Source organism: Cavia porcellus, unplaced genomic scaffold (genome assembly GCF_034190915.1).
Source record: "Cavia porcellus strain 051 isolate PalLab524CR breed Dunkin Hartley unplaced genomic scaffold, mCavPor4.1 scaffold_6, whole genome shotgun sequence".
Lineage (NCBI taxonomy): Eukaryota > Metazoa > Chordata > Mammalia > Rodentia > Caviidae > Cavia > Cavia porcellus.
The window spans coordinates 36,971,016-36,994,364 of NW_026947489.1; the positions used below are offsets into that span (position 1 = coordinate 36,971,016).

The 23,349-nt window shown below is 37.7% G+C and overlaps 2 protein-coding genes across 3 annotated transcripts in view; one reads left to right on the forward strand and one right to left on the reverse strand.

Moving 5' to 3' along the window:
* Positions 1 to 23,349, reverse strand: part of Aven (apoptosis and caspase activation inhibitor) — a 208,375-nt gene that overhangs the window by 131,871 nt on the left and 53,155 nt on the right. The gene's annotated exons all lie outside the window — the stretch shown is intronic.
* Chrm5 (cholinergic receptor muscarinic 5) overlaps positions 13,302 to 23,349 on the forward strand; it is a 78,253-nt gene continuing 68,205 nt past the window's right edge. Inside the window, exon 1 of the mRNA XM_023567369.2 lies at positions 13,302 to 14,189. The gene's annotated coding sequence lies outside the window, so the exon portion shown is untranslated. The remainder of the gene's footprint in view (positions 14,190 to 23,349) is intronic.

Sequence of the window (23,349 nt, forward strand, 5' to 3'; positions counted from 1 at the left end):
TGGGTTTCAAATCATGATAATAGATTAACAATAGCCTTCCCTTTTTAGACAATTCCTCCCTTTTCACTTTCACAGGGTACATTGTACATTTTGCATCCCACTAACTACTTTAGCTTTTAGATTACGGAGGCAGCCCACTATTCACCTAAGTGATTCTGAACCTTTTTACCCCCGAGCATGATCTCAAGTTGTATCCATTTACCTACAAAAGCCTCAAAGTTTTCTTTCTTTATAGCTGAGTAAGTTTTCCATTGTATAAAAGTGTTATGGCTTTCTAGCCAATCTGCAGCTGATGGGCAAGCTACCTCCACTTTTATCTGGTTCCCTGTCACACAGAGCATTGTTTTCTCATCTTTGACTTTCAGTCTATAAACCTTCTTTCAGGTTAATTATATTTCTTATATAGAGCATACTGATGGACCCTATCTCCTGATCCACTCTGTGTTTCTTTTTATTAGTGTATTGAGGCTAACCATGTTAGCGATTATGGCCAACCTCCTCTGCCTCATCTCTGCCATGCTATTTTTCTACCAATGGTTGTTTACTTTTTTCCCTTCATTCCACTGTCTGCCCTGTTCAGTGAGCACCCTCTGCCACTGTTCCTGAAACCATGGTCTTTTTTCTTTCTGTCTCTCTATAATGTCCTTCAGTATTTTTTATAGGGTTAGTTTGATGGTCATGAACTCCCCCAGTTCCTCTTTGTCATGGAAGTATCTTGTTTCTCCATTAATTTTGAGAGATACTTTTGCAGGATACATCAATCTGGATTGGAGGTTATTTTCTTTCAGGACTTGGAATACTTCACTCCAAGCTCTACTTGATTTAATGATTTGTGTCGAGGAGTCTGCTGTGATTTTGATGGGTTTTTCCTTTATAGGTGATCTGGGGTTTTTTTCTGACAGCTTTTAATATTCTGTTCTTGTGTTGAAATTTCTGGGATCTTGATTATTGTATGTCTGGGTATAGATCTATTTTGGTTATAGCTGGCTGGAGTTCTGTATGCCTCATTTATCTGGATATCATTTCCTTTTCTTATGTTGGAAAGTTCTCTTTAATTATTTCTGTAAATAGCTTTTGTATCTCATTTGTGTTTACCCTTGCTTCTTCACTCACATTTTTTATTCTTAAGTTATAGATCCTCTTGTCATCTTCTAGCCTCCGTATTGTTACTTCCTGGTTCCTTGTGATTTTTAAGAGATCTTTCCTTTCATGATCACAAGCTGCATACCTGTCTTCAAGGTTTGATAGTCTGTCTTTAGTTTTTCCTTCAAGCAGTTTTGACAGCTTTCAATGGAGTTTTTAATGTCCTGGTAATCTCTTTGAATCTGTTTCATGTATTCTAAATTTTTTTATATTCTTCATTAAAGGTTTCCCTCCTTTTTCTATGCTTCTCTATTCTTTCATCTGTGTCTTCTTTAGACATGCTTAGCAATTCTTTTATTATGTTTCTCATATCTTCTTTTACCTGTAATAGTATTTCTGTACTAGGTTCTTTTATAGCTTCATGGAGTCTTTATTTCAGCTGTTGTTGCTTCAAAAACTGCAAGTGTGCAACTCCCTATCTCTTCTGTGTTTACATCTCCTGGACCAGTACTACTTGGGTTGGAGGCCAGAGACTGCCTTTTGCTTCTTCCTCTTGTCATGTTTCTGGTTTCTTCTGGACAAGCACAGAGTGGGGTCCCCAGAACTTCCTCTATTGGTTGTAATTACTCTGAAGTGTGTTGGCTAGGTATTTCTGCTGCTTGCTGCTTTTTCCAGTCTGCTGGTGGTTATTGGAATATAAGCAGGGCCAGGGCAGGCTGGCCCCTCCCTTCTGAGCTGGTTAATCACAGGGAGTCTTCATCTGGTTAGTGTGTGCCGGGCAAGTGGAGTTGGTTAGGGATAGTTTTAGGGAAACCTTGGCGGTGGCTACTGGACTGCGCAGAGGGGTGGGACTCAGTCCAAGCAATTTCCACCAGTCTGCTCTGAGCTAAGAGTGCCTGAACGAAGCCAGCTGCAGTTCTGTCTCCAGGCTTATCCTGCCCAACTCCATAATGGTGCCCTACCAATTGCCCACCTCCATGGGAGAACTGAGTCCCGCACACTCACTGCCAGCCAGTGCAGTTCTCTAGTCTGCTGCTCATTTCCACCCCACGTCTCCCCACCAAGGCCTTCGGTCTTACTAACCACCAGCTTCATTGTGCCCATGCATCTCCAGGTTCCAACAGCACTTTTGGCATGGTGGTTCCGGCTCCAGTGAAAGTGCTACCAGCTACTGCCTTCTTCTGTTTAAGTTTTTCTTTCTTTATTCTCAATTCTCATTTCAGCTTCTTCCTGGGTTGAGGGGGCCCACTTCTTTCCTTCTTGTCTTCCCCAGAATGTTATATTCCAGCATCTGGACTGTTTCTCTCAGAGAGGCTATTAACTCTGCTGCTTACTGTTCCGCCATCTTCCCAGACCTGTTTTGCTACTTTTATTCTCTCATGTTTGTTTGATTGGCTATCTCTTAGCTGTCTGGTTGAATGTTGACTTACTTTGTTTTGTATATTGTGGTTATTTTTAATTCAGGGCTTTATTTTTTTTCCCTCCTCTCCTTCTCAGGTCTCCTTTTTTCCTCTTTCTTTCTTCTTTTATTTTCTGTTCCCCTCGTTCTTTCATCTTTTTTCACTTTTTGGGTTTCTTACCTTCCTCTTTTGATTTTTTTCTATGATTCTCTTTCTCTTTTTCCTCAACAACTTCTTGAATTTAAACTTTCAAGCAAGTAAACATTGTCTCTTCTCTTTCTGATTACTCCTTCATATTCTATTTCATTGTTTCTCTCTTGTGTCTTTGTTTTCCAAAACTCAGGTGATCATCCTTTGACCTCCAGTCTAGACGTTACTATATTTGACTTCAATCATCACTTTATCCGTCCCCTTCCAACCTTAACCCCTAGCTCCACACACTGCACAAGGTAAAATCACTGCATATGATTACATGGTATATGTTTGATTTTGTTATATGACTTTACAGTTTGTTCCTGTAGTCAGGGGTAGCAGGTTAATGGTTACCTGAGTTTGTAAGTGACCTGTACTTGAAATTACATCCTTTCTAACTATACTACTTTATCCAGGTTTCTCTCTCCTGTGTGGTAGCACTGTGATCGTGTGGAAACGTAATCAACACCACAACCCAGTACCAAAGGATTACTGAGCCAAACAGTAACCTTCCATCCTTTACAAAGTGGGACAGTAGGTTCTTCAGATAGCTATAAAGAGCCATCTACATCTAGAGGACACTCCTGAAGAACAGACATCTCCTAGTTATAAAGTTAACTATGATAAGAAATCAGCAAACACCAACATAGGGGGAAAAAAAGGAGAAAATAGAAAATGACAAGATGCAGAAGTTAAATGCAGCCTCAGACCCCAGCCCACCCAGGACGAGCCCAGCATTCAGTGAGAGAGATGAAATTGGAAATCAGACACTGGAACTTTCTGAAATGGTAGAAACAAAAGTGAAAAAACAAGTTGAAAAAGCTAGAGAAAATAATCTCAGGTAAAAAGAGAAATGATGCTTAAAATCAAAGATACTAGGGAAGATAAAGGAGCAGATGAGCTTAGAAAAATAATAGAAACAAAAAATGCCCAACAGAGGAAAGAAATAGAATCCATGAAACAGATCCAAACAGAAATCCAAGAGATTAAAACCTCCACTGAGACCGAGGATTTAGCTCAGTGGCACAAGCACATGCATGGTATGTGCAAGGTCGTGAGTTCAATCTCTGGAACCAAATAAGAAAAAAACCTCCATTAAAAGTATATACAACATGCTGAATGAAGGAGAGGACAGAACTACAGATCCTGAAGACAGAATTTCAGCTAGTGATCATGAAAAGCAAGATATCTAAAACAGCAAGAAACCATTAAAAAAAAATCACCCCAACAGCTACAAGATAAAGCAAAAAACAACAATATAAGATTGACTGCTGTCAGTGAGAAGGCTGGAGACAATGTAAATGCCATTAAAATTAATTTTAAAAACTTCACAGGAATAATAAAAGAAAACTTCCCAAGTGCAGATAAAGATTTTGACATACAAATAAATGAAGCACAAGAACTCCAAATAGCCATGACCAAAATAAAATTACACTGGGACATATAATAATCAAGATTCCAAAAATTCAGCACAAGAACAGAACATCAAAAGCTATTAGAAAAAAGAAACTGATTACCTATACAAAAAAGCCCATAAGAATCACAGCAGACTTCTCAGCCAAACCTTCAAGTCAAGAAGAGCTTAAAGTATTTCAAGTCCTGAAAGAAAACAACTTCCAACCCAGACCTACATACCCTGAAAAACTATCTTTCAAAAGTAATGGAGAAACCGAGTAAAAAGAAAACCCACGAATTCTGAAAAAAATCTTAGTCAACTGTCCCTCAGACAAAGGGACAATTCAGACAATTCTGTCTAGAATATATAAAGAATTTTTTAAAAATCAGACCCCAAAAATTCAAAGACCCAATCCAAAAATGTGCGTCTGAAATGAATCCACAGTTCTCAGATAAAAATATACAAGTGGCAAATAAATACATGAAAAAATGTTCATCATCATTGGTCATTAGAGAAATGCAAATTAAAACCACACTTGAGATTCCATCTCACTCCTGAAAGAATAATCAGGATAAAGAAAACTATCGACAACAAATGCTGGAGAGGCTGCAGGGAGAAAGCAAGTCTTCTGCACTGTTGGTGGTAGTGCAGACTGATGCAACCATGTGGAGGTCAGTCTAGAGGTTCCTCAAAAGCTGGGATTGGATGTCCCATGCGAACCAGCTATTCTACTTCTGAACATATTCCCAGAAGAACTGAAAACTGTGATGTGCATCCATGTTTATAGCAGCACAATTTGTAATAGCTAGATCTTGGAAACAACCTAAATGCCTATCAACTGAGGAACGAATAAAAAAGATGTGATATTTTTATACAATAAAGTACTGCTCAGCTAAAGAATGATCACACTGACATATTTATAAATAAAGAGATGCAACTTGAGACCATACTCAAATCAAACTCACATGTGAAAATACCATATTGTCTCCCTAGTATAAGAAACCATAAGAGCACATAAGATTCAAAATCCTCTATAAATACAGTAAAAAGGTAGGAATCTGTTCTAAAGGGAAACAAATAATATCTCAGGGAAAAAGAGGAAAATGAAAAAAGGAGGGAAAAGGAGAAATATCTAAATTTGTATAAACACACTTAGATGGCTAAGATGATTGTGCTACAAATTCCATAAGTTCTTCGAACAAAACAGTTAAAATTCATAGGACTGGAACAACTTTGCATGTTTGTGTCCGGTGAGCTGAGGAATTCTTCTGAAGATCACTATATAACATAACAACCTCAGTTATGTTCCTTGTTTTGGGCTCTTTGCTATTGTTACTTATTTGTCTTTTTTGTATCTTGTTTTTCTAGTAATTTGTTTTGTTTTGTTTTGTTTTTCCCTTTAATACAGAAATGATAGGTATACATGTAGAGGCTTATAATGCCTAGAACTTCTCCTAAACAGTTTATGAGAATCAATTATATTATGTGTGATGAAATGTACAGCTATGTTGAACAAAAAGAGACATGATGGTATCCACTAATGATTCTGTATCATCATGTTGTGAAATCCAGTAATGCTTTTATTCTTGGTTCAGAGTAGTTTTATTCTGTTTTGCATTATTTAATTTCAACATACATGAAGATATGGTAGCTATTTTAAAGAGAACAAGAGACATTATGGCAGCCATTGTTGATTTTCCTATTGTCTGGTTTTGAAGGCCTGTAATGCCTTCATTACACTACTCTGATCAGTTTTATATTATTTTACTTTGTATGAATTCACTATATGTGAACATATAGACAACTATTTAGAAGAAAACAGGAGATGTTACGGTAGTCACTGTGGATCTCCTGCTGTCTGGCTTTGAAATCTGTGCCACTTACATTGTTTTCTTCTGGTCTGCTTTGTTCTGTTTTGTTTTACCCTCTTTAAAATTAAAAAACAAAACAAAATTAATGGAGAAATAAGATACTTTCGGGGCTGGGGATTTAGCTCAGCGACATAAGCACCTGCCTTGTAAGCAGGCAGTCGTGAGTTCGATCTCTGGTACCAATAAAAACGAAAAAGACAAAAAAAAAAAAAAAAGAAATAAGATACTTCCATGACAAAGAACAATTGAAGAAATTCATGACCACCAAACCAACCTTACTAAAAGTACTGAAAGATATTGTAAACAGAGATAAAAATGACAATTCCAAGAAAGAAACAAACAAACCATCAAGCAGAGAAAGCAATTACATAAAGGAGGAAAACAGGAAACCAATGGCAGGAAAATAACATGGCAAAGATAAGCCGATACAAATCAGTTATAGTCATCAATGTAAATGGCCTCAATTCACCAATCAAAAGGAAAGAATGGCAGGATGGATCAAGAAATAAGATCCAGCAATACGCTGCATACAACTCAAAAGAAATTCATAGACTGAAAGTCAATGGACAGAAAACAATATTCTATGAAAACTAGAACCCTAGAAAAAAGCAGGGGGAGCTTTCTGCTTGCAGACAATGTGGACTTCAAACCAAGAATGACCAAAAGAGATAAAGAAGGTCACTACATACTCATTAGGTAAAAAAAATTCAAGTGGAAGAAGTAACAATCAAAAAAATATATGCACCAAACACAGGAATACCTACTTACATAAGACAATTATTCCTAGACATGAAAAATCAAATAAGCAATAAAAAAACTATAATTGCTTTATTGCTTTTATTGTTTAAGCCTTAATATCCCAGTATCACAAAGATAGATCAACCAAAAAAAAAAATCAGCAAAAATATATCAGAACTGAACTAAATCTGTGAACACATGGACTTAGATGTTTTCAGAGTGTCCCACTCAACATCATCAGAATACACATTTTTCTCAGATGTACATAGGGCATTCTCTAAAATATACCAAAAACTAGCCCACAGAATATGCCTAAGTAAATTCAAGAGCTGAAAGTATTCCATTCATATTAACTGACCATAGAGCAATGAAATTGCAAAATAATAGCAAAAGAAATTGCAAATACTCCATAACCACATAGCTATTGAATAACATCCTCCTAAACAACCAATGGATCACAAATAAAATTAAGGAATAAATTAAACAATATCTACAATTAAACAAGAATGTGGAAATGGTCAGTTAATATGAATGGAATACTCTGAGCTCTTTTGAATTTACTTAGGCATATATAGTTCTGGAAACAGTCAGAGCAATTAGATGAGAGAGAAATAAAAATAAGGATAGAAAAAAAAGTTAAATTATCATCATTTGCAGATGACATCTTGCTCCACATAGAAGACTCCAAAAACTCTACCAAAAGACTTCTAGGTTTAATAATGAAATTCAGTAGTGTGGCTGGATACAAAGTCAACACTCAAAAGATCAGTAATATTCCTGTACATGAACAAACTCACTGAGAAACGAACTAAGGAAACCACAGTCTTTATAATAGCATCCCCCAAAAAACGAAATACTTATGAATCAATCTAACAAAGGCTGTAAGAATCCTATACATTGAAAACTACAGTGCTCTGAAAAAGGAGATTAAAGAAGATATCAGAAAATGAAAAGATATTCCTAGCTCATGGATAGGAAGAACATATTAAAATGACCACACTCCCAAAATTGTTATACATATTTAATGCCCAATCAAAATTCCATTAGCATAACTCACAAAATTAGAAAAAACATTCCTACAATTCATTTGGAAACAGAAGAGACCTAGAATAGCAAACACAATTCTGGGCAACAAACACAAGGCAGGAGGCATCAAAATCCCTGACTTGAAAGTATACTACAAAGCTACTATGATAAAATCAGCATGGTACTAGCAAAAACACAGACCTGAAATCAGTGGAACAGATTAGAAGTTACAGCCACAACTACAAACACACTCAGCCACCTTATCTTCAACAAAGGAGCCAAATGTTCACCAGAAGAAAGTTAGTCTCTTTAATAAATGGTGGTGAAAAAACTGATTTCCATACGCCAAAGACTGAAACTAGACCCAAGTCTATCACCATGTAATGAAGTCAAAACGCACCAAAGATCTAAATACTAAAGCAGAAACACTAAATATGCTGAAAGGGAAAGTAGGTAAAAATCTTGAAGACATAGGTATATGCAGAGACTTTGTTAACAAAACCCAAACTTGCATGGGAAAAACTTCAAAGAATCATCAACTGGGATCTCATTTTATTAAAAAGCTTTTGTACATCGAAAAAAATCATCAACAAAGTGAAAAGCAAACCCATAGAGTAGGAAGAAATTTAGTCAACCGACCCTCAGACAAACAACTTAAATCTACAACATATAAAATGTTGAAAAAAATCAGTCTCCCCAAAATTCAAAGACCCAGTCCAAAGATGGGCATCTGAGAGGAATACACAGTTCTCAGATGAAGAAATACAAATGACAAATAAACATATGACAAAATGTTCAACATCATCGGTCATTCAAGAGATGCAAATTAAAACAGCACTGAAATTCCACCTCAACCTGGAAAGAATGGCTATTATCAAGAAATTAACCAATAACAAATGCTGGAGGGGATCTGGGGAAAAAGGAATCCTCCACTCTCGGTAGGAGTGTGCAATCAGTGTACAGATTCCTTAAAAACTAGGATTAGAGGTCCTATTCAACCTGGCTATTTCCTTTCCCTTAAAAACATCACACCACCGCTATATATGAGCACCCATGTATATAGCAGCACAATTTGTAACAGATAAATCTTGGACACAACTCAAATGCCCATCAACTGAGGAATGGATAAAAAAGATGTGATTTTTTTATATATATATAATAGAATAGTATTCAGTGAAAGGATCTTGCCCTAGATAGGACACTACAGCAGTGAGAGGCTGGGACCAAGGGACGTTTACCTTGAGGTCATTTTCTCCACCCCTAGGCAATTGACCTGTGGCGCGAAAAGAAATCCAGTATCAGGCTGCTTGTGTATCAGCAATGCCCCATTTAGGTACCACCCCATAACACGTGTCCAGCAGAGAAAGCCAAGCCCCGGCGGTCATGGAGTTTCTCTCCACATCCTTAGAATAAAGGCCATTTTTACTTTATATTCTCTCTCTTTAATCACACCGAAAATACTGTCACTCAGCCATAAAGAAAAAGAGACTTTTATAGGTAAATGGACACAATTCAAGACCATATTATAAGTGAAATAAATCAGACCCACATGTATAAACATCATACTGTCTTTGTATAAGAAACTGAAGCAGTAAATAAGATTCAAAATGTACAACAGATATTGTGAAATGGGAAAAACTATTCAAAAGGAAAGAGGGAAAGGGATGGAAAGGAAAAAAGAAGGGAAAAGGAAAAATTACATACACTCACGACAGTGTTTTTTAAGATAATTATATCACTAATTTCTATTAGTTCATTGAAAAGAAAGGTTTGTGTCTATGTTGCTTGATCAAGTTTTCAAGCCTATATCTTGTAGTTTGAAGATAACAATACACAATGTATTAACCATTGCTATTGTCCTATCCTGTTTTGAAATTTTGTATTATTGTTTTTCTTGTTTTTCTCTTTAAAATAAAACTAAATAAATAAATGAGTAGTTACACAAAATTCTGTCTGCAGTCCCATCCAGAAGTAACATTAAGTCAAGTTCTATAACAACAACTGCTGACACCTGTTGAGCCCTGGCCCTCCACAAGCCAGACACGGGGCTCAGTGCTTTCCACGAACACTCAGAATATACCTAAACACACACTACCTGAGACACTTTTCAATAAATACCCCTACCAGACAAGAGATGCAAATGAAACATAGACTCCTGATTTTAAAAGAAAAAAATTCTCTAGAATAAAAGAAAAATGGAAATACAAGGTTCTAAAAAAGATGACTTTTTTGTTAGATTAGATGCCTATCACTGCTGAGAAAAGTCATCATTAAACAAAAACCAGAGATCATCCAAATAATCTATGTGTCACCAAGAACAGTCTCCTGCTAGACCACGAAGGATACAGTGCCGGGGCTCCGGGCAAAACGGAGCGATCTTGCTATAGTTAAAGAGCTACAGATATACCAGGGGAGCTCCAGGAAACCTAGAAGTCCAAGGATCCTAGTCTGCGAGCATGTGATGTGGGTGGGCCCAGCACACCATCCTGTAACCTGTCTCCCTCGAGCCAGGCATGGCGGCTCACATCTACAATCCCAGTACTCAGGAGGCTGAGAAGGAGGACTGCTGTGCGTTTGAGGTCAGGCTGGGCTACACAGCAAGCTGAAGGCCCCGTGAACCACACAGTGAGGCCTGTCTCAAAAAGAAAAAAGAAAAGCAGCACCGTCCTCACTCAACATGGGATTCTTAGGGACAGAGACCTTCACTTATTTTTCGGTCTACACTTAGGACAAAACATAGTTTTGAACTTGGAACACAGGAACATTGAAAAACCTTTAATGAGAAATATTAGGAAGCAATCTCCTCTGGAAATCAGTCGTCCATTTACCAGGGTATGAGCATAAAACTGCATTGTGGTCTGGAGACCTCTAGTGGCCCTCTGCAGTTCACTAGAAGTCTGAAAACCTAGAGGCTATACAGATCAAGGCCCACATCAGAAAGACGGGCAATGCCGTGGCAGAAAATAAAGTGAAAGTTCATCTCAAAGTCTGAATTAAAATATAAAATTTTAATTAACTTACCTGAATGTGATACCTACAAAAAGTTTCATTTAATAATTTCATTTAAAAGTAACATAAATATAATGATGGACATTTAAAGCATTGTTAATTGAAGACTATGATAATAAAAAGTACACTTTGAGAAACTAAAGAAAAAAACTCCTTTATAAAACTTAACACATGGAAGACAGGGAGCAAACATTCCCTCTGTGACAGGTTCACTGGAACCTCTCAAAGATAGTCAACTCTACAGTCATGTGTAGGCCATCTGAAATCTCACAGAAACTCTGAGTATCATTTTGGTAGGATGCTGATTTTGCTCCAGAAGACCCACTTTTTCAAAACTATATTGGGAGCCCTGTATTTAAATAAAATAATATTTAGTCTCAGTAAGGTACAGAACTGGTCCCTGGAACTGCCATGCTGGGATTCCCACCACAGTTCAGCATTTACTAACTGAGCAAGTTACAACTCTAGGCACTTCTTTTCTTTCTTTATAAAGTAAGTATCTCTGCCTCAGAGCTGTTAAAAGCAAATGTATTGTACAGTACACCCAAAGAAGAGAGCACAGAGGGTTGTCAGTAGTAAAGAATCAATAAATGTTACTGCAATTAATGTGCTAAAAATTACCTAGCATGATGTGAGTAAGCCAAAAAAAAAAGACCCGATGTCCTTAACAAGAATAAGAAGCAGTATTTATTTTAGAAGCTTACATGACTCTATACTGCTCTTAAATACAATTTTTCTGTTTATTAACTGAAAGGCTATCATGCTCAATTCAGATTATGAACAGTTTAAATCTCTTTTAAAAAGTAGTTATCACTAAAGAAATCATTAAACTCTAATTCCTGTTCATCTAACAAGAAGCAGAGAACAGAGGGATTTTTTTCATTATAAAAAGTTACAATTTTACAGACCCAAATACAGTTGTGCACATTCTTGTAGGTATAGACCAAAGGTTCCACCAAGAAAATCCCTTGTATGGAAGGGTATCATTTTTAATGTTATATTTGAAGCTATTTAAAAACATACAAAACCTAGGAAAGTGTTGAAGCTGTTTGGCCAACTTCACGGTATAAAAGGGAAAGCTGACACTAAATAAGAGAATAAACTACAAAAACTGGAAGATGAAAATTTAGACACAAAAAAGAAAAATGTGCTTCATTATGTGCCAAAGAGAACATAAAACTTCATTTCCTTCACATTCTCTCTCCTTATTCTCAAATTTAGGAGGGAGATCATTCACTCAAATATCTACAAAACCAATAAGATCACTGAGCACACTGTTTACACAAGCAACTCTTTGCTTCTAAGCAAAACTCAGTCCCACAGAGAGGAAATACGTAACCACGGCTTTCAGTAAACAGGATCAATCAACGTTAAGAATCCCAAGAGGACTGTCTCAGCGCACGCACAGTAGTTACAGTGCTGAGGTGCACTTCTTTTGGTCTGAAAAAGATGAACTGTCTAGGTCATCAACTGAATCAATGTTTTGCTACTGACTCCTTTTGTAGCCAGACCACTGGGAGATAATGGTTTAAACTAGATTGAGACTTACACCCAGAACACACTCACAATCTATAACTCTATTTCCCTTGTCACTGCTCTTTCACCAACCACATGAAGTTCTCAGCAGAAGTTGCACATTTACCAATACACTCCGGATGTCAACATTATAAATGATTAGGCAGAAAAATTAGAGGAACTTCAAAAAGACAAGAAGCCTGGATCACCTTTTAGCATTTCTCTACACATAGTATCATAGGCAATTTACTGAGCTTTCAATACTTGACTGGCATATGTGTGAGTAATAAACACATTATGTTTCTTGTTTAGCAAGATTGTGACAAGGCATAATTTGAGAACACATAAAAAATACTACCTGAAGTTTCCAGGCATCAGTGCCATAGCATGACATATGACAGGAGACACAGCCAGGCATGAGCACCTCGGGAGAGCATTCCCTGCAAGCACGGCTGTAGTCTGAGCTAAGAGCCCCTTGGGAAGGGGCATTTTACAGCTCTTCATAGAAATGGGAACACAGTCCTCAGCTGTGGCTTTGTGCCTAGGCTTTATATCTGTGCCAGTTCTTAAAACTCAAACCAAAAATTATGAAATTGACATTTTAGATCTACAATTTTTACACAAATCAGAACACCAACTAAGGGAAAATTGCAACGAAGACCCTGTTAAAATTTTATACCAAAGTATGACTCATAATGCTTCATTCCAAAGTAACAAAATGCATTTTCCCAAAAGATATACAAAAACAGGTGTAGTTTTCTTTTCTTGTTTTTTTTTTTAAGGGCTTTCTCTCAAATTTTAAAACTCACAGTATAGCCTTTCCATCTCAGACTTTTTAAAAATCATTTTCCTTCTTTAGGGAAAACTATGGTGAGAAAACTCGGTAAAATTTCTGCAAATAATACACAAAAAGATGAGGAAAACAAAATGCCAGCTTCCAGCCAAAAAGACCTGCAAGGAAAAAAATGAGTATTTTCAAAAGCATTTTGGAACCTTATTTCCAGCTACCTCTGTGCTAAGCTCTCTTTTTTCCTCCCAAAATACGTCACTTAACTGTCTGTCAGAACCACTCTTGCCCATGCTACCTGATCACACTCGCAAGCTGCAGCTGTGCCTGGATTCACTTCTCAGTGACAAGCTGCTCAGAGAGCACCTATTGCCGAGCACGATCATCTGCTGCTCTCTTCTCTCCTCCTTTCAGGGTGTACTGCTGTCCATCAGGAGACATAATTAATGGGTTTATCATGTATGAAAGCATCATGGCATCAGTTTTTGCTCTCTGATCTGAACAGCTCCTATCAGCTCTTCTTTCATGCCAAGTGCACTCCCTGTCCAGAGATACGATGCAGCCGCACTTCCTTTTGGATTTTTCCCTCCCTGTTCAAACACCAGTGCACTAGAACTATGTGTCACCGGAGCACAAGGAGGACAAAAGAAATCCCTTCGCCTTCTGCAGAAAGGAAACTCATGGACTGAAAAGTTGGTAAAGAGACAACCAAGGGAATCAAGAGGGTGCACAAGAACATCTATGCTTGTGGTTCAGGTAAGAATTTTAAAGCAGCATAATTTGGGAGCATGTGTTATTCTGAAATATGGACAAGCATAACTTTTCCAGAGGGTAAAACATCTATAGAAACAACCAGGATTTCTCTTTGCTGAAACATTCAATGAATTTTTAATAAGTTCTAAATACTGTGGTCAGATCAACTGCTGTTATCCGATAAAGGAAAATTCAGCCCTCGATTTCTATAATCCTATCCAAATGGAGTCTTCATCTGTCACGTGTTGTCCTAGCTAATGCTATGGGGTTATCAGGACTAGAGACAGACACCCTGCAAGAAATGAGATGCACTGGTAGAAGCGAACACCAAAGGAGACTAGAGGAGGCATTTCAGGGATCGAAGCTGCCCGTTTCCAGCCAGAGTTCAACTTACTGAGCTTCAAAGCAGCCACTGCCAGGTAAGATTTAATTTTGCAACACTAATTTATGACCTGACTACTGAAATTAAATCTGCTGTTGCTATGAATGAGCCAGAAGATGTGAATTTCATGTGTTTCTTCCTTAAACTGTATGAAGATTTAAGTCTTCTGAAGTAAATACTTATTTCTATTGCATAAACAAATCACTCATGAGTGAGATATAAAGCATCCCAAAACCCTATTCAGCTTGCACTGCATTAATCCCATCATCATCTTCATGTTTTTAAATCCCAATCCAAAAAAATGCAGGGAGACAGACATGGTGCCTGAGAGCGCCACTCACAGATGCTTTTTAGCAAGTATTCAAAAGAACTTCGTTTCCCAGGGCACTTGATAAAACAAAGGAAAATTAATGAGCACTTTTAACATGATGGTTAATGTAAAAGAACCAAGTTCAAGGGCTGATTTTTATTTTTAGAGGAAAAAAAAGCCATGATGTCACTCTCATTCACACTTAGGGGAAAAGTCTCTAGTAAACTAACACTACCAGCACTAATTTACCCTCAAGATACTGGGCTTATTTTTTAACATAAAATAACGATCCTTTTCTGATTTAACAACACAACGAGAGGTATGTGGTATATTAGACCTCAAAAGTTCTGATACAGATCAATAGCTCAAACTGTACAATGAAAGAACTAGGGAAAACATCAAACGATTTTAAAGGATACAGTGCCTTTTAGAAATTCCCTAGAAATCACTTCATAGTGTGCCTTCCTGAGAGAAAGTCACATAAGAAAAGGCGGGGAGGAGATAAGACAAAAAAGAAAGAAGATGGGGGGGAAAGGGTGGAGGGCCAGACCTCCTTTACCCAGTGGTCTTAATTCCCTACATAAAATGCAATAATTTATAAAAGTTGAAAAAGTGAGGTTCGTATTATAGTGTTCATAAAGAAGCCAACAATAAATAATCACGTTTCCATTATCTTAGAAAGAAGAAAACAAAGAGTCACACCTAATTACAGAGATCTTCCATACAAGGAAAATTATCAAGATTATTTCAAGTTGTCCTAAAAAGTCATATTTCTGATTCTTTTCTTCCATTTCACTGAATGCTTTCCTTTTTTCAAATTTTAGTTAAAACAATGAAATACAGGATCCCTTCACTCTTTTCAAGGCAGTCTATAAGTAACCTTAAATACCATAAACCCTTTGCCTCAGAAGTCATTACAGAAATTCACCTGTCATTCTCTACTACAACAAGAAAGCAGTAATTTAAGTACAAATAGTGGCTACATATTACACCAATTTGTTTCAGAGAAAAAAGAAATTTAGAGATTTCAAAGGTATTTCATTTATGTACCAACCATAACTGTTAATTTCTCTTACCTCTGAGACTTATTTGAACCTTTAACAGTTCTTTCATGTGTTCCTCCTTATTGTGATGTTTTAGCCATATACGTATTCTAAAAATATGCATATAATCAAAGCAAAAATTACCAACTGATATCTCAAATCATAATTAGAGATATTTTATTCAACTTCAGCCAAAAGGAGATGTACAACATTGTGTTCCAGTTGGTTCTAGTAACCAGAATTAAAGGGAACATCGTATAGCACTGCTGCAGTCCTCTGGCTGTTACTGCCCCGTCTGTAAACAGAGTCCTGCTGCACTCCCTGAGGCCTCTGCTTCCCCAGCTCCTCCAGTGACAACCAAAGGGACACCATCCCACCCCACCTGAGACCTGCTGCTTCAGCCTTCCTTTTCTTTCCTGTCAAAATTAAGCCTTTTCTCTACTAATAATCCATTCTGAAAAATGACTATTACTGTTTCAACAACAGTTTTCAAAAAATATCTCAGAGTAATTTGGAATAATCTACATGTTCTTCATTTTGGTGAAAAAAGAAACACAGTAGCTAGCAGTTAACACATTATTTATCAATGTGCTAAAAAGCTGAAAATTCCTTTCACTTCAGCAACTTGTGGGTAAACTGAGAGAGCATTTTATGCCAGGATCTAAAGATATGGTTTACTTACGGTAGTTCCCCCCCCCCGCATCTGTTGATTTAATAAGACTCTGAAAGTTCTTGGGAAACCTTTCAATGATTAATTATTTCTATGATTTAGAATGGATTCTCATATATCATATGAAAGTATTATACTATAAAAGTAATATGATTATGCATTGATTTCCTTCATAGCAATGTTTTGGTAACTATATCCTTCTAATGAAATTATTACCACATACCCTTAAATTTTGGTCACTTGAAATCATCCAAAAACGTTAAATTTTTTATTTAAACTATAAGAAAATAAAAATAGATACATAGGTCAACATAGAGCATGTCCACTTAGCATCTTTGTTGACAAAGCAATCTTTAAAAAGTCATTCCATCTGAAATAAGCATTAAAATTTTAGAATTAGAGAATTCTACCTAAAATTCATTCTTGTGTATTAACAATGTATTTAAAACATGTAGTGTCAGTCACCTTAAGTGGGTATTTATTTACATTTATGTAGTCACAACTTTCAAATATTTAAATTTTTTGAAAGAATTTTTCATTCCAGTATAGTGATAAAGTGCTTTAAGCCTAATTCAACAGGATATTTTACATAGCCAGTATAACTGTTGCTTATTATGGTTAATTTTCTTTATTAAGTGACCAAATTTGAATAAGGACATAGTTCTCATCGTGAAGATTCACCTCTCCGGTTTCTCCCTGCTGGGAGAGAATCACCTTTGGTTGTGACATCACAGTGTGTGTCTGGGAAAGGGGCTCTGGTATCAAACAGATGACAGCATCCTGGCTGCAGGGAACTGGCTGCAGAGGAGGCGTGAGCACTATCGTTTCACCCAGAGCCCAGCACAGACACTGAGATGCATGACAGCAGCTGATTTAGTGAAGGATGCCCGTACTGCATTTGCCGCTTGTACAGTATCACCTTTTAAAGATAAAGGTATAAGCTCACAGTTCATTTCATTAATAATTTGAAAAAAAATAAACATGTTAAATTCCCAGATGAGGATAAAATGGAACTAAGAAAATATCACTCAGCAGACAATAACGGAACAGAAAGCTAGAGAACCAAAGAACAGGTACAAAATGCCACCTTGATTCAAATACAGTAAAAATGGTGACAGTAAGGAAATTGAGAAAAATGACAACTACACCCCAAATGGGAGTGACAATGTCTCTCAGCAAGAAAGAGACTCTCAAGTATAGATTACAAAGTGACTCCGTAACAGGATTAATTAGTATGTGACACATAAGCACTGTAATATGAGGGCTAGGAGGAAGCTGTTAACACTCTAAGGAATCATAAATTCATAAAAGAATATTAATTAGCAAAAGCATGCTCTGTAAATTTTCACAAAAATTTACAAAAAATACTTACTTAGTATTTAAGATTCAACAAAGGAAACAGAAATGAAAACTCCTCTTACAAACACATACACACATACTGATGATTTTTCCTTTTTATCATCTTCTTTCTATACCTTCTGTCTATAGACAAAGGACAAAGCAGATCCACCAATCCTTTTGGACACAGATGCAGTTTACCCTTACACTACTGCAATTACTCCAGTTCAAAATACCAGTCATCTATGACAGTCTTTTAGACCCAGAGCATATGTAAATATTATATATACAAAATACCACCACCACCAAACATAATTATAAGCCAAGCTGGAATTTCATTATCTATAGTTATACAATTTGCTTGAGATGATAGTATGTCGGATTGCTCAAAGCACTTATCCACTCCTATGTACTAGTTAATTATAACCACTGTATTACTTAGCAGTTGTTGAAAGACGTCAGCATCCTCCATTGTTCACATGGTGCTGGAAATACCAGCAAAATTACCCAAGAATCAGGGCCAATGAGAAAACACTTCGTATAGCTTTATCATGTAGTGTCACATTTCTGTCAAAGTATGTGAGTGTTCCTATTTAGTTATCATACAGAAATTCAGCAGGGCCGGGCAAGGTGGCAAACAACTATAATCCCAGCACTCGGGAGGCTGAGGCAAGAGGGTCATTGCAAGGACAAGACCAACCTGGGCTACACAGTGAGTTCAAGGCCGGTCCGAACTACACAGCAAGACCTTGCCTCAAAAAGACGGAATGAAGGGAGGAAGAAAAAAGGGAAGGAGGAGAAAAGGAAAGAAAGATACACCACAGACACACAGACAGACAGATATAGCAGGGAATATCGTCCTCTTCGAGAACCAAAACTGCTCAGCTTCCCCAATATAAATCAGTTTAGCTACCATAATATAAATCAAATAAAATATAAAGGTAAGTCAGAACTCATCTAGGGTGTATTAAATGAATATGAAAATGTATCCTAAAATACATTCTCAAGTACAATTCAACAGGCAAAAGAACACTGATCCTAGCATATACCTCAGTTTCACTTCAGTGGCTAATGGGCAAGTAGGTCAACCACAGGAAGGTCTCAAAGTGGGGGCCTGGAGCAGTCATACTGCACTAACAGCTGTTAGTGCACTAACAGACTGCCCCTGTTAAGGGCACTGTATTTTGAGTTGTGCAAACACAGGACAGCAAATTTATCCCTTATGTTTTTGCTGTAGTTGATATATGAAAATCTCATTTGCCGTGCCATGTCCAGTAGGATTCAAATTGGTCTTCCTATTAAAAAGTGATTACAGGAGAATTTGGATACTTTGCGAAAGAAATTGAGGAGCTTTCTAGTGAAAGATGAGAGTCGGGAAAGTGACACATTATTTCTCCCTGTCCCTTCTCCCCGCTAGAACCTTTGCCAGTATCTAAGTCAAATCTCCTTTTGAACTATAATGGGGGGGGGGGGGCAGGGGAAAGGGGGAAAATATATATATATATATATATATATATATATATATATATATATATACACACACACAAGATGTAAAGATACTGCTAGTTTCTTTTAGTTCATTGACAAGAAAAGTTTGTAGTAATACTGTTTGGATAATATCTCATGCCTACATCTTGTACTCTGACTAACTACTCTGAAGATAACAATACACAATGTATTAACTATTGCTACTCTTCTATTATCTTGTTTTGAAATTTTGTGTGGCGTTTTGTTTTGTTTTTTGAGACAGAGTCTCGATAGGCAATTCAGGCTGGCCTTGAACTCACTTTGTAGCCTAGGTTGGTCTCAAACTCACAACAATACTGCCTCAGCCTCCCGAATGCTGGGATTACAGGCGTGAGCCACCATGTCCAGATTTTTTTCCTTTTTTAAAATAAAATATATCCCCTCAAAGTCTGAGAATCACATTACCACCCATGATCTTCAAGCCTTATTAGTTAAATTTATGCCAACTACGGTGATCTGTTCAAAAGTAGAGACAAGGGCAAAAACATAAACTGTTCCTTGTTCTCTAGGGTAGAAATTAAGTAAATTCAATGTTTCAGAAGGCTGGCACTGCTCCAGAGTCCACCCGGATGAATGTGAGCTGGGACCAACTGATGAGCCCCGGTCCTGGACTGCGCAGACTGCTGGTGTGCACAGTTCAAACCTTTTGAGCTCTGACATCCTGTTGGAATGTGACATTCCTTCAAACAAGGTCTTAGTTTAAATGTCAAGGTATAAAAGCACAGAAAAGCAGACCTTCCCTGGCCAGGTGAAGACAGCCAGCAGCCGCAGGCCCCTTCTCAGCCTCGGCCCCATTTCCCCTGTGATCTCTGGACACCTCCTAGACTTCCTTCTTCCTTTTCTGGATGCTGACTACCATTTATCTGTGGTGACTCTTCTGCCAGGTACAGGTACAGAGGTATTCTTGCCTTCTCATTGCACACACTCCCCACCAAACACTGCTCTAAAGTGCTCAGTGTAAGTCATAGCAGGCAGTACTTTCTAGTCCAACAGCACAGGCTGCAAACAGCACTGAGCAGACAGGTGGCATATCTCATCATTACTCTGTTGCTTCACTAAGACCTAAGGTTCAAATATATCACCAGTTACATTTTTAAAGGGTTAAACATCTATAATTTGGGTCACAATATACTACAAATAACCAAAATGAATGAAATCTCAGAAAATTGTATGATCTGTAATCAAGACATGAGACACAGAAATAAAACAATGTGTCATAATAGGACTCAAATATAATGTGAAGAAATCAACAGAATTTAATTGTTGAAAATACCAACAGGCAGGACCCCTTTTTATTATTTCTCCACTTAACAGAATTGTGTCCCACATTTTAATTCTCTTCAGCTGGTTCCAGAGCCACACACCCTGCAGTATGTTATGACTTAGAGTGAATCAGAGCTCAAGCATCACTGACTGTTACAACAGAGTACATGGATAATGCCAGTTCTAAAAGAGGAAATGTGATCCATTCAAAAACACAAGAAAAGACATGCTTCAATTACTATATTGTGGCAAATTGGATAAAACCAGTACACTCCAGCACTGTCCTACCCAATAAGGATTCTCTTAACTATTACTCCAAAAACTCGAATGATTCCTATTTTGAAGTCAATCTCTTAAGTGAAAATGTCTTTTTTTGAAGTTTTTGAGACTGCATTTATTTTATTATGTACTATTTTGAACAGAAAACCAACATCCATCTTTAGCCTTAACAAGTATCAGATTTTGCCATTCTTGCATTAGAATTGTTTTTTGTCTGACACAGAGTCTAGTTATGTAACTTAGCCTGGCCTCAAGTCTGTGGTCCTCCTGCCTCAGCCTCCTGCGCCTGCCTTAGTCAGCACACTCTACTGCATCAGATCTTTTTCCTAGGACTGAAGACTGAACCCAGGGCCTTTGCACTGAGCTTTATCCCCACTCCTTTATTTTGAGATACGGTGCCCAGGCTGGGTTCAGACTTGCAATCCTCCTCCCTCAGCCTGCAGAATGCCAGAACCACAAATGCAGGCCCAGCACATCAGAATTTTTTTAAAGCCCTTTCCATAAATTTTTAAAGCCCATAGAGGGAAAAAGAAAAACTCAGTAGATGACATACTTTATTCTACTAGTATATTGCTAGCAGGCTATAATTTATATTTATACTCTGCTGTAATTTTTAAGGATCAGAAGGACCTTTGGTAGCCATAACTGTGCAACTTTTTTCATTACCAATATTTTAAATAAATACAGGTACCAAGACCAAGACTCAGAATTTTTTTAAATAAACGCATTCCATTGTCTTGCCAGTTTCAGAGGCATCTTGAACAACAGAATGACAAGTTACTTTCTGTTTCCGTACTGTCTCCTGCCTCTGTGGTGCAGTGATCCTGGATAGGTGTAAAATTAATATTACAGGGACTTTTGAGTAAGAAACCAGCTCCCAACAATGATTAGGTTCCTAGAGGCAGTGAGAGAGCTAAACTCATGGTCACAACAACATAAACTAATACCTTGTACAAGAAAATCTTTTTTGGCTCAAGTTGGTACCAAAGAGCTAGCAAGGTAGCTCTGTCTCCTCACTGTAATAACAGAAAATCCACCCACTGCCCTTTTTAGAAACAACGCAAACAGAGGGCACAACTACTGCTGCCACACTCCACACAGCTGACAGGAGCAGTCTTCAGGACACCTATGCAGAACTGGCTCCAGCACCCTCCCCCAAGGACGGACTTTTCCTCACACATCGCTACCACAGCAAGATCATGAGAAGATGAGACAGATTCAAACAACCCTCCTGGTCTCATCACCTCCACCTACTCTCCTTTATCCCTAATTCACAAGCACATGAAACACTGCACACATCCCACCAAATTCTAGTTTTGTGCATTCACACAGTCTTCTTAGGAGGCTCTGACAGCATCCCCCGACTCAAGCTGCTACACTCCAGCCCACCGGCCTACTGTCCACAAGCCACATACATTCCTTCTCTTTCCAGAACGCCCAGAATGACAAGATGGTCAATGCACATATTTGTTCTCATTAAGACCATATACTTATGTCTGTGAAATTTTGCACCTCAAAATTCTTTGTCTGTTACCACAAGTGGGAAATCATGGACTCTTACACAGAAGTTTCTTGGAGCAAGTTAATCCTCCCTGTTAAAGCAGCCAAATCTAAGTTTTAAAGGACTTAGATTCACTATCCCCATGTAGAACTAAAATTAATGAGCCCAGAAACAGATCAAAATACAGAAGAAAACCTCTCTTCAGCCAAGGACCCCACACAGACTGACCATCTGAACAAGGGGGTACTTGTTTACCAGCATTTCCTAAGTACCCTCTGAACATGTGATGGTTCAGACTATGGCAAACCTACCGCAGACAAGGAAGGGCTCCTCAGGAGATTTTTAGGAAGGAAAATTACATTACACAGTAAAAATGAAAATTGTATTGTACAAATGATCCCTAAGGAGTTTGAGAAAAGCAAAATTCAGCCTGTTTTTCGTATTCCCATGGATACTAGAATATTAGAAAGATGTATAAATCACAAATGTCAGTAGTAAGTCATACAGAATGCTTACTTTTATCCTGAAGTTCCAAGTCCTAACAAGAACAAACATGAAAAATGAACACAAAAAGATACCTTCCTGTGACAAGCAAGAGTAAGGAGCAAGGGTAGCAGAACAAGATAAACCAAAACAAGAGACAGTATCTGCTGGTACACGGCACTCTAGGCTTCCTCATCTGGTGCAGACCTATTTAGAAGATCCATGTACCCAAGAACAACCCAAATATTAAATCTAAAAAGAAAAATCACTGAAATCCAAATGGGTGTCTACTGCTTGATTTAGAGACTGTGCTATGAACCTATAGAAAATATTCTTATTTGAGTCATTCAAGTACCTATATGGCCTTACGTTAAGCTACAAGTAACCTACATGTTTAGCTTCAGCTTCTCCATCTGAAAAGTGAAAATACAGATCAAATGATATCCAAGACTTTCCAAGGAGAACATACTGTGATGTCCTAATGAATGAGGAAAACACCACCAAGAATTCAAAACACAGCAATCTCACTCAACGCAGAGCAGGTTGACACCCTCATAAATCTTAAACAGCACCTGCAAAGAAGCAACAGGTGTCTCCAGTGACCAAGAGAAAAAGCAAACATGTCCAGTATGGTGGTGCGCACTTGTAGCCCGCCCTCAGGAGGCTGAGGCGAGAATTGCCATGACTTCGAGGCCATCCTGGGCTACAGAAGTGAGTTCATAGCCAGATCTTGTCTCAAAAAAAAAAAAAAAAAAAAAAAAAAAAATTCAAAACAAACATGTG